Source organism: Mangifera indica, chromosome 9, assembly GCF_011075055.1.
Source record: "Mangifera indica cultivar Alphonso chromosome 9, CATAS_Mindica_2.1, whole genome shotgun sequence".
Classification (NCBI taxonomy): Eukaryota; Viridiplantae; Streptophyta; class Magnoliopsida; order Sapindales; family Anacardiaceae; genus Mangifera; species Mangifera indica.
The window spans coordinates 6439208-6455996 of NC_058145.1; positions in this window are offsets into that span (position 1 = coordinate 6439208).

A 16789-nucleotide genomic window follows, 5' to 3' on the forward strand; every position below is an offset into this window, starting at 1 on the left:
TTTGTGTATAACCTTAACCCAACTATAGCTCAAGATGTGATAACAAGTATACAGTTTCCCTAAACTTATGGTAAGGCCTTAAGAGTTGAGGTGTTCATAAAGAAGATATATGGCCAAACCCTAGCTTAGGCAACCCTAGTAATAGTACTAGTCCCAGTGCTATAGTAAAGTAATAATAGTGCCCTGATGTAGAAAGACTCTTCCAATCTAAAGGAAATAAGAAAGGTCAAAAAAGTAGCAAGAAAGAATGATAGCTAAAAATCCCAATTTTTCATAAATGTGGCAGACACCATATAAGAGAGTTCCTAACCAGGTAAGTAGAGTGCTGGAAGTGTTGTCACCCAAGGCATATGGCTAGATCTTATCCTTAGGCTTTAGTTTGAGTCAAGCAACCAGTGGGGGAGCCATTGCTAAAGTTTTCACCATCATCTAAGGACCCACTAAGGCTAATCCATCAATAGTCACTTGTCAAATTTCTTATCTTAGTACTCTTTTATATATTTTAATTAATTGTGGTGTTACTTATTGTTTTGTAGCTAAAAGCTTAGTTAAGAGATTAGGAGTACAACCAGTAACGGTGGCCCAAAAAGTCAAGATAAAATTAATAGATTATGGGTTGGTAGTAAGTGATGAGATGCTATTAGAGCAAACTATAGAAATTTAAGGTAAACAACTTTTTATGGATCTAATAGTGTTAGAGATGTCAGACTTCAATATAATTATAGTGATGGAATTCCTAGAGAAGAATGGAGTTGAGATTGATTAATGGTGTAAGAAAGTCTAGTTTAGCCTTGAAGATAAAGATTGGTTTGAGTTTGGCAAATAGCGCATTTGAAGCATAATGGTCAACACTTTAAAGGCAAGGAACATGTTAAGTAAGGGATGCATAGGTTTTTTAGCTCACATGGTGAGTAAGGTGGAGTTAAGCCCAAACATTGATAAGATATTGGCAATTCGAAAGTTTCCAGATGTTTTCCCAAATGAGTTATCAAGATTAGCTCATAAATGAGAAATAGAGTTTAGTATTGAACTAGCGTCAAACACAACATCAATTTCAAAAGCACCCTATTGAATAACCCTAATCAAGCTACAAGAGTTAAAAAATAGCCATAAAAGTTGCTTGAGAATGGGTTTATAAAATCGAGTCACTTTCCCTAGCCATGTATGATAAGGCCACGCTTGTGTGTTATTGCCACGTCATCTATATAAGATGGCTTCCATGTGAATTTAAAATTTAGTGATACATGGTTATGTGTCTTAGATACATGCTCGTGTATGTTGTACATGATTTCAATTTTTAAAAAGGAATATTGTATTGTGTTTTAGGGATTTTTATCCCTAACCTAATACATGTACTTTCCTGAGTAAGAGAGAGAGTTTGAAGTCTAATTTTTCAACTTTTTATTGTTAGTTCTTGATGATGCTTTCTAATGATGTGGTGGAAGAAAAAAAAATGAGAATAAGGTTTTTCGATCAAGCCTACTTTCTAAGATTTTTTAGTAAGACTTAAGTATGACACTTATCTCTCTAATATGAAATTATGTATGTTATGGACTAAAGTTCTTCCTTTGTTGAATTCATTATCATCATTTCATAAAAGAATTCTTGGTGAGTATCATTATGATTTTGGATGATTTTTATAATGGTTTATGTAAAGAAGTATTATGATGATAATCGCATGTTATAAGCAGTAAATTATGTGGTTGTGATGAGGTTAATAAAGTGTATTTGATTTGTTGAATGATGATTTGATTACTAGTTAAATTGTTGCTATGTTGATGAAAGTATGGGTGAAAGATTTAGAGTTGTGCATTAACCTTAATGATTATGGGTTATTGTTTTGTTTAATTGATGTGCTTGAATGCGAGTAAATAAAAGGACACACCCTCATGTGTCTAGAAGCAAACACTCATATGTTTAGGGTAGAATAAATAAAAAGAAAAAGAATTACGAGAAGGATCTATGGGTTATCCTAAAGGCTAGTAAAGAGATCCCAATATGCAGTAATACTTGATGGCCTAAGAAATGAGGTTTAAGCAAGGCACAAGATATGTTTAAAGTGAAAGATAGAACAAGCCCATGTTTAGTTAAGCTCGAGATACATGCTAGATATCATAGGATCATTATGAAGGGGCATTATGAGTACACATTCTCTTCACCACTCATAGTAGGGCATGTCTATAATAAGACATTATACTTGCAGTAGGTTAACCACTTATAGTAGAGCCCAGTTAAGAATAAGTTTATGTTTAGTGAAATAGATAAAGAACTTACATGGCCAAGGTGTCAAATTCTTTTATTCGATTCAGTCTAATCAATCTAGTATATATATTCAGTTACAACTTCTAGATGATGACATTTTTACCTTGTAAGTTATGGTCATACTAGATATGAATCCAGGGAATGATTACTTAGTAATCGAATGGGATGTAGCTTGACCTTGAGAGTTAAGATATGTAGGCTGGATATTCCCTAGAGCTTAATATGAGCACAAAGATGATATATAAACCCGGTCATCATCTTAAGCTATGGTTTGAAGTTTTCGTTTGTATTAGTTGGAACCGTCATAAGAAATTTGTGTGATTCCTCCAACCTGAATTTTAGGTCTTTGAGCATGGGTTCCTTTGGCCTCTCTAATTAAAATTATCATGTTTGATTGCTTCTAGTTTTACTCATTTAGGAATGTATTTAACACGTTGCAATCTATGTTGGCATGTGTTGTTCTAGATATTACATATCATATTGTAACATCGACTATTTTTATATCCATTCTTTCTAGTTTCTCTGTTAGAGTATCCAGTTTTGTGTTGACCATAGTATTATGTCAACTTCATGGATTATTGTTGATTTTCTTGGTGTTATATCGTTAGCCCAAAAAAAGTTGTTAATTGTCATTCGTTCGATCAATTGTAATGCATTCTCTTTATTAGTCCTATAAACGATCCATTGCTGGTTGCACCAAGAGTAGTTTTGATATGCCTTGGCACTCAACTATAGAAAGTCTACATAAATAACCAATCAGGAAAGCCATAATGTGGGTAAGTCTACATAAATCCTTTTATCTTTCCCAAGCCTTATATAATATTTCATCATCCCTCATAGTGAACATACAATGTCATTTCTAATTTTATTGTTTTTTCACCTAAGAAGAACTTTGTCAAGAATGCTTGTGATAAGACTTGCCAAGTCGTGAAAGATCCCAAAGCCCTAGATTGAGCTAGATAGTTGCTCTATCTTTGAGTGAAAAAGGGAATAGTTTTAACTTTACTACCTCGTTTGGCAATCCATTTAGCTTGAAGGTATCGCATATCTATACAAACTTTATTAGATGTGCATATGGATTTTCATATACTACTCTTTCAAATTGATTTTGTTGGATCATATGTATGATTGATGGTTTGATCTTGAAATTATTGGCATTGACGGCAGTTGAACAATGTTTATGGTAGTATTTCTAGTATATAGTATGACATAGTCTTGAAATATGTGCAACTAAGGTTGTATTTCAACTACATTCAAATTTGGGTTTGCTTCTGGGTTTTCTATCTTGACTTTTTGTTCCTACTTGCTTCGTTTTAGATTATGTATTGTTCTGTTGATCATGGGGTCAAAATCTAGTCTTTTCATCACCCTCGATTTGCTCATGCACTAGCCCAAGCCTCTAAGAAAAGAGCAAGAATGATTAACTTGAAAAACAAATTATTTAGTCCAGCAAGACTTTGAATCATATAAGCATTAATTTTAACACTAATCCCTAGCAATGTTGTCAAAAACTTGTTGCGTCTTGTTTGCAAGTGCACAAATCATCAATAATATAATAAATTTCGATTGCACAGGGATTAAGAAACTAACTACTAATCTATTTTGAAGTTCGTATTAGCTATAAAGACTATAATAAAAATAGTAATATGTATGATTGTAACTATTACTAGTACTAAAACTAATCAAACTAATATGTAACTAAAATAATTGATGAAATATAATCAAAACACTACTATTGGTATTTGTACAAATTAAAGACTTTTAAGGCTTCAAGTTCACTGATAACCTCCTTATAAACCCTTGGTTTGGATCAAACTACTAAAGTAATCATGATGTATTTTACCAGTTGGATATCCTACATTAACCTGGTTCCCCTTGCGAGATTGAGTAAGTGTATAGATATTAAATGAGTCCTTATTTTTGTGATCACTTGGATAATAACTATCCATCATATTTTTTCATTCTAATTTCTCCGTAAGAAATTGACCTATCTCTAGTATTAGTTTTCTAGATTCAATGAATGAATAAACAAACCCAATATCTACCTTTTAATAGTTTACATGAGTCTACTAACATGTGCAAAGATGGGCCCTTATCTTTATCATAAGCAAAGAATAACCATTTAATAAATCAAAACACAACGATTTATAAAAATATAAAATGTACTATTGACTCATACTAAGTATATGTAGGGTTTTTAGGGCACTAATAGTCAACAACGTAGTGAAATTTAAAAAAAATTAAAAATTAAAAAAATTGCAAAAACCTTAACCAAGATACCCGTTTTAGAACATATAATTATAAACATGCAAAACACTCATAGGGTGTTTTAGGTTTATACTTGCATTAGTGGCTCCCTCAAATCTTCATGTGGCTTGAGATTAAACATTATCCAACCCTCGAAAGGTGACACCTTAGTATCCATGCAAAGCACGAACATGTAAAAGTTAATTTAGGTAGAAGGCTACTAGGGCTTATTTACTAGATTATTTGTGTTTACGAAAGAAGAAAGAAAAAATAGAAAACTAGTGGGTAAGGTTTCTACTATGTAATTGCTATATTTTTGTTGTAACTCTAATGCATGCTTTTATATGTGCAAGTATCCAAGTGCAGCAAGGATTTCATCCAAACATGACACTCTCAACACACATGCACATCTGGCATGTAAACATGCACAACCGACATGTTTCAAACCATGCATGGATTGCATATAAATTATGCCACCTAGCATGATTTCATGTCTTGCATGGTTGGACAAAAACTTCTCTAACCATGCCATGCTTATTTAAACCAAGGTTTACCTAGGTCAAAACGCAGTCAATGAATTCTTTTTTTCCTTAAACATCTTAAAAATCATCAAATAATCTATGTTTTTGGGTTCAAATCAACCCTTATATGCTTGTGACCCATAAACTTTTTATCAAACTGGTGGTGTCTAAATTCAGATCAAATTTAAACATAGACCAAGATTGGCCTCTAGCAAAACATTATGGTCATCTCTTAAGCTTTTACAACATCACAATTACATGTAATTCAATCTTTTCATCAACTAATATCTTTTAAGGTTGAGATATAGAAATATGTATATCTCAGTGGTTCCTGGGTATGAACTGATACACATCTATAACTAACATGGATTAGGCTATAACTTCATCCCACTGTGGCTATAGATTCAAGTTATTATAGATGTCATTCAGTATTCTCATGTGAGATACATTTTCTTATGCTCAAAAGTGACAAGTTTTTTATTGATCAACCATAGTCTTTATGTATCTTACGATATGGTCAATTATTACCTTTATGATTACCCCAATTACGACAACATGTTAGCTAGAGTTAAACCATATCAATCCTTACACGAGATAATCTGGTGACGTCAAGTCAAAGGATCACATGTACCCTTGGTTTTTAGAGGATTTATTTCATAGATACTAGAGCCACCATCCATATGAATATCCTTTGATTGGGTTAGTTTGATGAACATGTCTATAATGTGTACCCATGTGTTATACCAAATTGTTTACAACAGCTTTGACACGTGAGAATTGTTACCATTTTTGGTGGTGTCACTCAACACTATGATAATTTCATCATCATTACACATGCCCTTGTATATTGCAATGTCAGAATTACAGACGTTTCTAGAATGACTACTAAAAGTGTAGATAGGGTTCCACGATTAGTCACCTGACCCTCTCGTCACAGTTTTACTATTTTAAGGGCATGTTATTCACACAATCATATAAATAAACAACACATGAATTGAATAACAATAAATATTTTATTAATTATTAATATAGTATTATATTCACAAATACCAAATTTAATTTGCTCTAGGGCACCTACCCTAACAGGATAGATGCGTAATAACAAATATATAAAAACATTATACTAAGAGCAAAAAGATAAAAAGATTGTATATAGCTATGTATGTGTGTTGTGAATGTTTAGTTGTCACAATCATTTGCTATTGTGTGTTGAAGCTAGTACTCCTGATGGCTTACGAAATACAAGTAGTGAATTGTTCAAAGCTATCGCTGAAAATTCTAGAGGAAAAAAGTGTCACTAATGAGTTGAGTGGCCTTATATATGTTCCGTCTTTTTCTACATTCAAGAATATACGATCTTTTTCCAAATTCTCTCTTAGTGCTAAATCTGCTCTTTCCCGATCTATTGATGTTAATAGGTCCAGATTTATTTCCTTTTCCTTCATTTTATGCCTATTTTCCCCTAATGCGATCAAGAAACTTTTGCAAATTCTTCTATGTCTTTATTCTTTTCTTGCAAATCTTCATTAATTTTCGCTTTATTTTCTCCTAATGAGTCTTTAATCCTCTTAGTTCTCCATCTTCAAAGTCCTCCAAAACCTCTCAACTCATATTCTTACTCTGGAAATCAATATGCAAATGTGAGCCAAACCTCTGCATTTCCTTTTATTATAACTAAAATTCACGACACACGACCGTGTGTTGCCTCACACATGGGCATACAAGTTATTACTCATTAATGATAATTTTTCGAAACCATCACAAAATTAATGCTTATCTAGAATTCAAATTTATTGAACATACATGGATATGCACCTTTTCATACACAAGTGTGTGTTTCTTATAGAGTTTGCCATTTTCACACATCTTACAAAAAAATGATCATTTTATCCTTGCCAACATACACAAACGAGCATGTGAACTCCCTCACACAACCGTGCACCCCTAAAATCACATCATCTAATTCACAAATACAAATTAAGAGGCAAAATATGAAATTAACTTTAGGCATACATGTAGGTGTTATAGTCTTGTCATAGTGGAAGCAAACAACCTTACCCTTTTTAATGCCACATGTAGCCTACACCATAGTAGGAGTTTTTTTTTTTTGGGCCTTGGGTTTGGACTTAGCTTTACCCACCCTTTCCCTTGGTTTCATGTGCCTTGACATCTACTAGAAACATATTAGTAGACTTTTTCATCTCTTGTTCAACAATCCTAAGTAATCCTAAGAGTTCAAGAAGAGATTTTTCTTTCTTACTCATAAGGTAGTTCATAATGAACGTCTCATAAGAGTTAAGAAGGGATTGTAAGAAAGGTTAATAGCTAAGTCATTATCTAAGAGGACATATTGCACCTTTAGAGTGTTTTCAACAATTAGTATATTTCATACCTCACACAAGTTGTGAACATCTTGTAGAGATGAAAAAGAATGGATTAGGCATCCATATCTTCATGTTGCTTCTACAACGCATATGTCATAGCAGTTAGCATTAAACACTAAATGTCATTAGAGTCATCCAAATACTTATTACAAGTGTCCCTCTAATCTTAGGTAGCATTGGAACCAAGCTTAGGAGGCATTGCTCCATGAAGAACATATATTTCTTATCTTGATGTAGTATTATCCGAAGGCTTTGGTACCAGTCATTAAAGTTATTGCATTCAAGTCTATTCTTTTTTTCTAAAATTGACCATAAGTTCATGTTGTTGTTTGACATAGTGGGGTTTTAATTTACATGTACAGAATAGTAAATTCATATTTTAACTTATCATTTATTAAACATGGTCTTTGTTGCATAAGTCTTCCCACTATTTTATTCAAGTCAACAACCTTCTCTTTTAGACTTAGGAAATCTTGATGGACTTCCTAGCGAGCTAAGATCTTATTGCATTAATTCTGCCATTTGCTTTAGCAAATAGGTCTGAATAATCACCAAGTAGGTCAATCAAACCAATTACAAAAATCCATCTAATTTAGTAGTTATGCATAAACCAATCATGCGATATCAATTGTGATTTTTGATTATAATAGAGTGGATACTACATATTACATATGCAGTGACTGTGGGGAATTTGTGGTTTTTAAGTAAAGGAATAACAATAAAAATTTTTAATGAACAAATCACAAAATCCCTTCTAAATTGACCTTATAGGACAATTAATTCACAAACATGTTATTTACACTTATAAGATGTTTATAGAATATATTTGTGTAGACAACTCCTTTGATATTCATTAATTAAAACAAATTACAAAGTCACTCTCAGAACCAAGTGTAAGCCTAAACCTTGGTTTCTACACAAAACATGAACAAAATTAGAGGTTGAAATCATACTCAAAGGTTGTTAAAACTTTGAGGATGGTATGTGACTTTTGGTAAAAGCCATGAAAAGACTTAAATCCTCTTTATGAAAATAATGCGACATAGGTTTTTTGTTTTTCTTTATGCACATGTGATCTACATTGTTTATTTCCCTCAGAAAATAAAACATATTACATGTACCTTTTTCATTTTCTTATGACAAAAAAGAATACAGATGTAGGCTTCACCCCTGTGGGATATATATATATATATATATATATATATATATATATATATATATATATATATATATATATATATATATATATATATATATATTATTTTATATTATTTATTATTTTATTTCATTTTAATTAAACTTTTGGTCCACATGAAATTATGAACTTGGTTTGGTTTTATCTAATTGGATAAATCCAATTCAACTATGTACTTTCTCAAATACAACCCTAACTATTTAGGATTATTTCACTTTACTCCTTAAGCATCATAAAATATATTTTCAGGTCTAAATACCTTTCTGAGACTCGAAACTCTCAATTTGGAATCTAGATTGAATCTGACTCATATTCGACTAAAAAAATCCTATAACTTCAGAGTTCAATTTACTTTTTTTTTTTTTATGTATAACCTATAGGCTGTTCACTAAGTCGGTAGTGACTGAATTTGTGTTACGCTCTTGATTCGACATTTGTTTGGATACAAACCAAGAGCAACCTCTGGAAAGACATCATGGCCACCCGATTTGTGGAGTATTGACATATGACTTATTACCCTGTTAGTGATACAATTACTCAGATAATTCAATTCTTTCGCCATATGATATCTCTTCAAGGTTGAGGTATATATAATGTGTTTCCCTCAAGGATCCTCAAATTACATAGACTAACTTATGTCAACAACTAAAAAATATTGAATCAAGTATCAACTTAATCTCACTATGACCATATATTTAATTGGTCGTTGCCATCCTTTAAAAGGTCCTAACTAAGATATCAACTCCTATGCTCAGGAGTGACGAATCCTCTATTGATCCACTATAGTCTTTATACAAATTTTTATATGGCTAATCACCACATTTCTAGCAATCATTTGATCAAACTATGTTGGTCTAGTATCAAACTATATCGATCCTTATACAAGACAATTTGATGACCTTGAATTTAAAAAATCACATGTATCTCTACTCACTAAGAGGATATATTCTACAGACACTAAAATAACCATCCATATGGAATCCTTTTATTGGGTCAATTTGGAGAATACATTTACAACATGCACCTATGTGTTGCACTAAATTATTAATAAACAACTTTGACAAGTAAGAACTGTCATCATCTTTTGATGAGGTTATTCAACACTATGATAACTTTATCACTATTATCTATGCCCTTAGTCACGATAATATTAGAGTTTCGAACATTTTATGAACAACCACCTAATGTACATATAAAGTTCTCACGATCAGGTATTGAGCATTGATCCATTTGTCACATTTCAACTATTCTTAAGACATTTGTCTAAGCATATATTAATATGTTTTATGGAGAAAGAATGTTATAGGATATTACAACTATAACCTTTATTAATGAACTTGTATTGTCATAAGGATTGGTCGTAGGGCATCATAACTAATCATTTATGTAAACAACATCAGATGATCGCACGTGCCCATCATTGCTTCTATTGTGACACAGTATTCATTAATACAATTTGTTTATTGAGTTTTTCAAAGTTTAACTAACATTTCTTCTTGTTAATCATTATTAACAAGATGAAATCATCAAAGTACGTAGTTAGACCATCTAGTGAGATCATGACTCAATGAAACATCTATTTGGTACTAATAGTACCAAATCAGCAATACTAGAAATCAATTTTATGATCTATTATATCTTTTAGGACCTTACATTTTGAATGTTTAATACTCAACTTTCAACATAAAATTGATTCAACATATATATGACCTGTCTTTTTGAATTGATATTCATTTTTTCAACTTGATTTGTCTTATGTCACTGTTCCTCATGCAGTGAGTTTATCTTTCATGACCTCAGGAACTATCTATATTCCTATTCAGGAATATAAAGTATTTCCTAACATGCCATCCAACAACACTTATTTGGACACATTTGATATTCCTAAAAGATTGAGATATCAACTTTGAGTGAACATCATGATACTCATTATAAATCTAATAGTTGGCACCAATAGAAATCTAATCAACTTTGTTTCTCAATTTATGTGTTCAATGACACATAATTCAAGAGAGGCATGTGTCATTAGAACAAAAAAAAAAATCTTTTCAAATTCTTATTTGCTGAATCCCTTCAGCCTTATCTATTGTAAACACTCCAATTTAAATTCAATAGTCTATACGATCTGCAACAATAGATCTGATAAGGATATAGACTATTTAATTTAAGTTCTTTTATGAAAGATTACTTGGTTATCTAATTTTTATGTTAGTTGTAAATATGACATTTAATTATGATATATTTAGCATCGTATAGATATACAATATTAGAATTGTCATTATAATCCCACTGGCTTTTGTAAACATATATCATATTGAAACAAAAATATTTTATAATTTTATTTGTATGAATATTTTATATACCAATGCTCACGTGAGTTTTTAAATAGAACTCATCAACTTGCATACCCAACTAACTCCTATTCAAAGTTAATACCAGTGGTTGTGATCATCACCATCCTAGGTTTTATCTATTGGAGTTGCTTTTGACAATTAATTGTCAGATTTTTAATTATATGTAGCAACTATGAACATATCTACATTAGAGTCACTTGTTGGTATCAGATTTTAATGTCATAAATGACTAGCGCATTTATCAAGAGTTATGAGAATTTCAAGTCTTATAAACTCATAATGCATCTCATCTTTCCTACATTATTTTATATACATAGGCTGATTAACCATTTTATTTTTAAGAGGTGAGTAATCTCTGTTATGATGTTCAGCCATCTTTCGATTATAAATCATATATATTATGTTTATATTTCTTCTGAGCTAGAATTCGGTTAAGTTTTATTATCCTTCCACTTGTTCTTTTAGAGAATGACGTCTGAATGAATCTTTTGAAACAGATTTTAAAATTTGTCCACTACTAAAAGAGTAATATTCTTAAGTTTTTTTTTTTTTAAATCCAATGTGTACAACACATATAGTGTGTTGTATAAAGACATAAACAACACATTTGTGGCTTACAATCACTAAGATATTGCATTAGAATATTTAATGAGTATTAAAACTCTCATTACTTTAGGTATTAAATTAGACCATCTGTCTTATGTATCAAATTCTTTTTTTTATTCTTGAATTCTTCAAATTTCCTCAAGTTATTCAGATTTGTATTTTTGAATATCTACAAATCATATTCATTAGAATTTCCAATAAATCAAATGAAATTTGAAATTTATTGTGTTTGGCAAAATCTGTTAATTTTCGTTATTTAAACAAAATTCAATAGTCAAATAATGCTCCAATTGAAAACATGAAAGGTTGACATAATTCTCTTTGTCTAAAAGACATAACTAGTATCCACCATTCAACAAAAATCGAAAGTATCAAAATTCTAGTCATGACTTAGTTTTTCTTTCCAAATTATTAGACTAAATTAATTCATTTGATTGAGAATTCTTGAAATAATCATAATTATAACTTTTATAGAAGTTTTATTTTTGAAAGATATTACAACTAATTTTTATTTCTTTTCATCTTGCTCGTAGGCCAAAATGAATGCATAGATCCTACTATTAATGTGGAGTGCACATGCCTCATTTCCAACTTACAGGTCCACCTTATCTCTTGGCAAGCATCTACTATGTCTCGGTTTCTACCCATCAAACAAATGTGTGAATTTAAATCTCATGTTAATTAACACAAGATTTTGAGAAAATGTTCAATTTTCAGTCTTACTTTCATGTTATTTGTCATACATCAGCCTAGAGTTTTGGCCCTTCTGATCAATTTAATTATATTAAACATGTGAGTTTCATTCTCTGTTTCGTCATCCATTTTCTTATTAAGAATTTTCTTTGTCACCTAATATCGCTTTTAACAAGCATAACCTCGAAAGTTCTTACACAAATGATCGATTATATCTTTATCAAATAAACCACTAGTTTGTACATCAAGAGTCAAAGAAGATAATATGATGCTCGATGCTAATTTTGCATAATTTTTGTGTTTGTCGAAAGCATCAAATTCCCCCATTTTGGCACCAAGTTTGGATATAGCAGGCAATTCTTCTATGACAACATACAAGATTTTCTTCTCTTCTAATACAATCTGTAGACATTGATACTAGTTGAAATATCTCGCATCTAACTAAAACTTATTTTCGAATATCATTTCAAAGGTTGAGTCATGTGTTAAGTCTATTTGATAAAAAAAAAATAAGGTCGTATTTTAATTTTATATTTATTTAATATGGTCTTTCATCAAATAAATTTTGAAATTTGGTTCGGTTTTCAGTTTACTAAAATTTGAAAAATTGGTTATTCGATAATCAATTTGGTTTTCAAATTAAATACTTAATAATAAAATTTTATTAAAAATCAAAACATTTAATGTTAATATAAAATAAAAGTCAAATAAAAAATGTTTATCACAAATCACAATCAAAAGCTAATTTTCCTTACCTTGTAGGCCACTAGGCTCTAGCATAGCTAGTTGTAAAGTTGCCTTTTGGCTTCTATAGGATTGCAACAATCCTGTGCAAGCAACCACACTCAACACTCAACAAAACTTCTCGCTTCCTCTTCTCTATTTTCATTTGAAAAATTTTCATTACCAACATTCACTGCCAACCTCTTGCCATTTTCTGACAATAGTTATCTTGTCATTTTTCGATTAAAGTTATCTTGTCATTTTCCAATAACTGTTATCTTGCATTTTCTGATGACTGTTATTTCGTCATTTTCCGATGACATTTACCTTTTCCATTTTCCAATGATGATTTCTTTCTAAAATCAAGTAACATTCATTTTATTTATTAGTATCTTGATTTATTATTTTTGCTCAAATGAAGTTACTGTGATAAATGTAATATTGAAATTAGGTCACGAAAATGGTTAGTGAGATAGTACATTTTTTATGTAGTTTAATAAGTTTACAAATTTCAACTGCAAGTGTCACATGAGAATATACTACAAAAATATAATTGTCATTGCAGCAATAGAAGGAGTCAGATGTTGATTCACCAGGTATGATAATAGTTGATCTTATTTTTGTCATGTATATTTTTTTTAAAGTAAAATGACACCTGCAAGTGTCATGTATGTACAAAGTGTCAAGTTATTTAAAGTCCAGATGTTCAAATAAGAAAGAAATTATATTTTAATTATATAATAAAATGCTTGGAAATGTAGGAAAACTTGCCATGAGTTCTACAATTAATTTAAAAAATGTTTTGTCGATGGGAATTGCAAGTCAAGTTGAAAAAAAAAAGATTTAATTATTGAGTTATATACATAGTTAATTTTTGTCAAGAATTTTGTATAGATTATTGTATTACCAGGACTACAGAGATGAACATTACAAGTTGTTTTGAGAAGTAATTGTGATAGTTAATGGGAGAAAATGACAAATACATGTACATATAAGTTCAAAATGGCTTGATGATGTTGCTTTATTGTGTTTTATTAGTATGATACTATCTATATTGCATACTGACATGATGTTTTATTGGTATTATAAATGTCATCCATAACTAAGAATAGTGGGAGTTCTGTAGCTCCAATACCAACTAAAGACCTCAAACATGTCAGTTCTACAAGTACTAGAAAAAATGCTTCCAATATGTGGGATCATTTCACAAAAAATGATTGTGAAAATACGGCTAATGTTACAACTTCATGTAATTATTATGGGTTTATCCTAACAAAAGTGGAACTAGTTCTTTATGTAACCATTTAAGTAGATGTAAAAAATATCCTTTGAATATGGTAGAAAATAAACAAAAGATTTTAATATTTCAAAAACATACATATGATTCCTCAAGTGGTGTTAAAGCTACTTCCATACATCCTTCACCTTACTCTCGAAAGTTTGATCAAGATTTAATTAGACATATTATAACAAAAGTGCTCATTATAGGTGAGTTACCCTTTAGGTTTGTGAAGTGAGAGGGGTTTTGTGAAATGATGAGTGTAACACAACCTAGGTTTCAGGTAACCCTACATATTGTTGTTGCTAAAGGTTGTTTTAAAATTTTTTATTGAGTAGAAAGAGAAATTGAAGAATTTTTTTGTTAGGTTCCCTCATAGAGTTTGTCTCACAATTGATACATGGACATCTTGTCAAAACCTTAATTACATGTGTCTTACGACTCATTTTATTGATGAGGACTAAAAACTAAACAAAAAGATTTTTAATTTTTGTCTAATTTCGAGTAATAAAGGTTTAACTATTGACAAGATAGTTAAGATTTGTTTGCTTCATTGGAAAATTTCTAAAATGCTCACCATATCTGTTGATAATGCAAGCGCTAATGATATAAGGTTAAATTATCTTAAGCAAAAGTTAGAATATTAGAACAATAGTGTATTGAATGGTGACTATCTTTATATGAGATGTTGTGCATATATGTTGAGTCTAACTATAAAAGAGGCTTTAAAGGATATGGATGACCCCATTTTTAGAATTTGCTCCACTATGAGATATGTAAGTTCTTCTCCAATGAGATTGAAAAAGTTTAAGGATTGTGTAGATGAAGGAAAAATTGAAAGTAAAAGTCTATTGTCTTTTGATGTTGAAACAAGATGGAACTCAACTTACTTGGTGTTGATGTGGCTATAAAATTTCAAAGAGCATTCAATTTGTTAGAGCTTCGAGATAGTAAGTATAGAGCTGAGTTTAATAGGGATAAATTTAAAGGGCTACCTACACCTAATGATTGGGAATATGCTCATTATTTATTGCCTTTTTTGAAAATTTTTTTATAATGCAACTCTACATGTGTCTGGTTCTCTTTATGTTAGAGGTAATGCATATATGCAAGAAATATATGGCATTGAATTGAAGATTTCAACATGGTATAAGAGCAATGATCCTAAATTATGTCAAATGACTAGAAAGATGAAGGAAAAACATGGCAAGTATTGGGGAAATATTGATAATATTAACTTGATGTTGTTCATTGTAGTGGTGTTAGATCCTATGTACAAGTTAGAGCATGTAAATTGGGTTATTAATCATTCATATAATGTTGTTGATGCTGATAAGTTGAAAACAAGGTGAAGGAGACTTTGTATGCTTTATTTGAAGAATACAATTTGCTTAATGTTTCTCATAGTTTGCAATCAACTGATGAATCTCAAGGTGTGAGCAACATTGACATTGGTGATGTAAATCTTGATCCTAAAGATTTCATGATGGTTATGTATAATGAAAAAAAAGGTAAGACAATAAGCTATGTAACCTAAATTTGAGTTAGATAAATATCTAGTCGAAGATATTGATGATGATAGAAATAAGAAGTTTGATATCTTAAATTAGTGGAAGATGAATTCACCAAGATATCAAATTCTCTTTTTGGTAGCATGAGATGTCTCGGCTATCCTTGTTTCAACTGTTGCATCTAAGTCAACTGTTAGTATCGAGGGTTGTATATTAAATCCATTTCGTAGCTTTCTTACTCCTAAGATGATGAAGACTCTTATTTGTGCACAATATTAGATCCGTGGATCACGTGAACCATTCATGATTGAAGAAAGCTTGCAAGAGATAACAAACATTGAATCAGGTAAAAGTGAAATTATCCACAAACATGCATAAATAATTTGTAAATTGTTTATGATATGTACTGAAAATATTATGATTGTTGAAATGATTAATTGTGATTTAAGAATTGTTATTTCAAAAGAAATAATCATATTTAATACTTTTAATTATAGTTAATAATATCTGTTTTTTATTTTTGTAGAATTTTCGCCTTCACCAATGGAAACTATCACTATTCATCTTAAGGATAATTGATACAATCTTTCTAGTCTCAATGCCATTTTGTTATTTTTTTTACTAAGTTATTCAATTCAATCTCATACTTTAGTCTCAAATTTTTATTTCTCTATTTTTTTTTAAATTTATGTGTTGTTCTTTTAATTACGTAGTCATTGTTTTCCTTTACTTGATCATTTGTTTTAGACATGACTGTATCATACATTTGTTGGTTGGTTATTATTAGCTACATCAAACTTCATATTTTATTTATTGAAGAATCTGATACATTGACCATAGAGTTAGCTACGTCCCATGTTAGTGATGTTATTGTTTGGAAAATTTATTGAATGTATGATCAATGTCTTGGTATCTAAAATTATATTAAATGTGTATTTAGATTTAAGAGGATATTCTAATGCTAATTATTTTTTTAAAAACTTATTTTTTTGGCTCATTATTAATCGACAGATT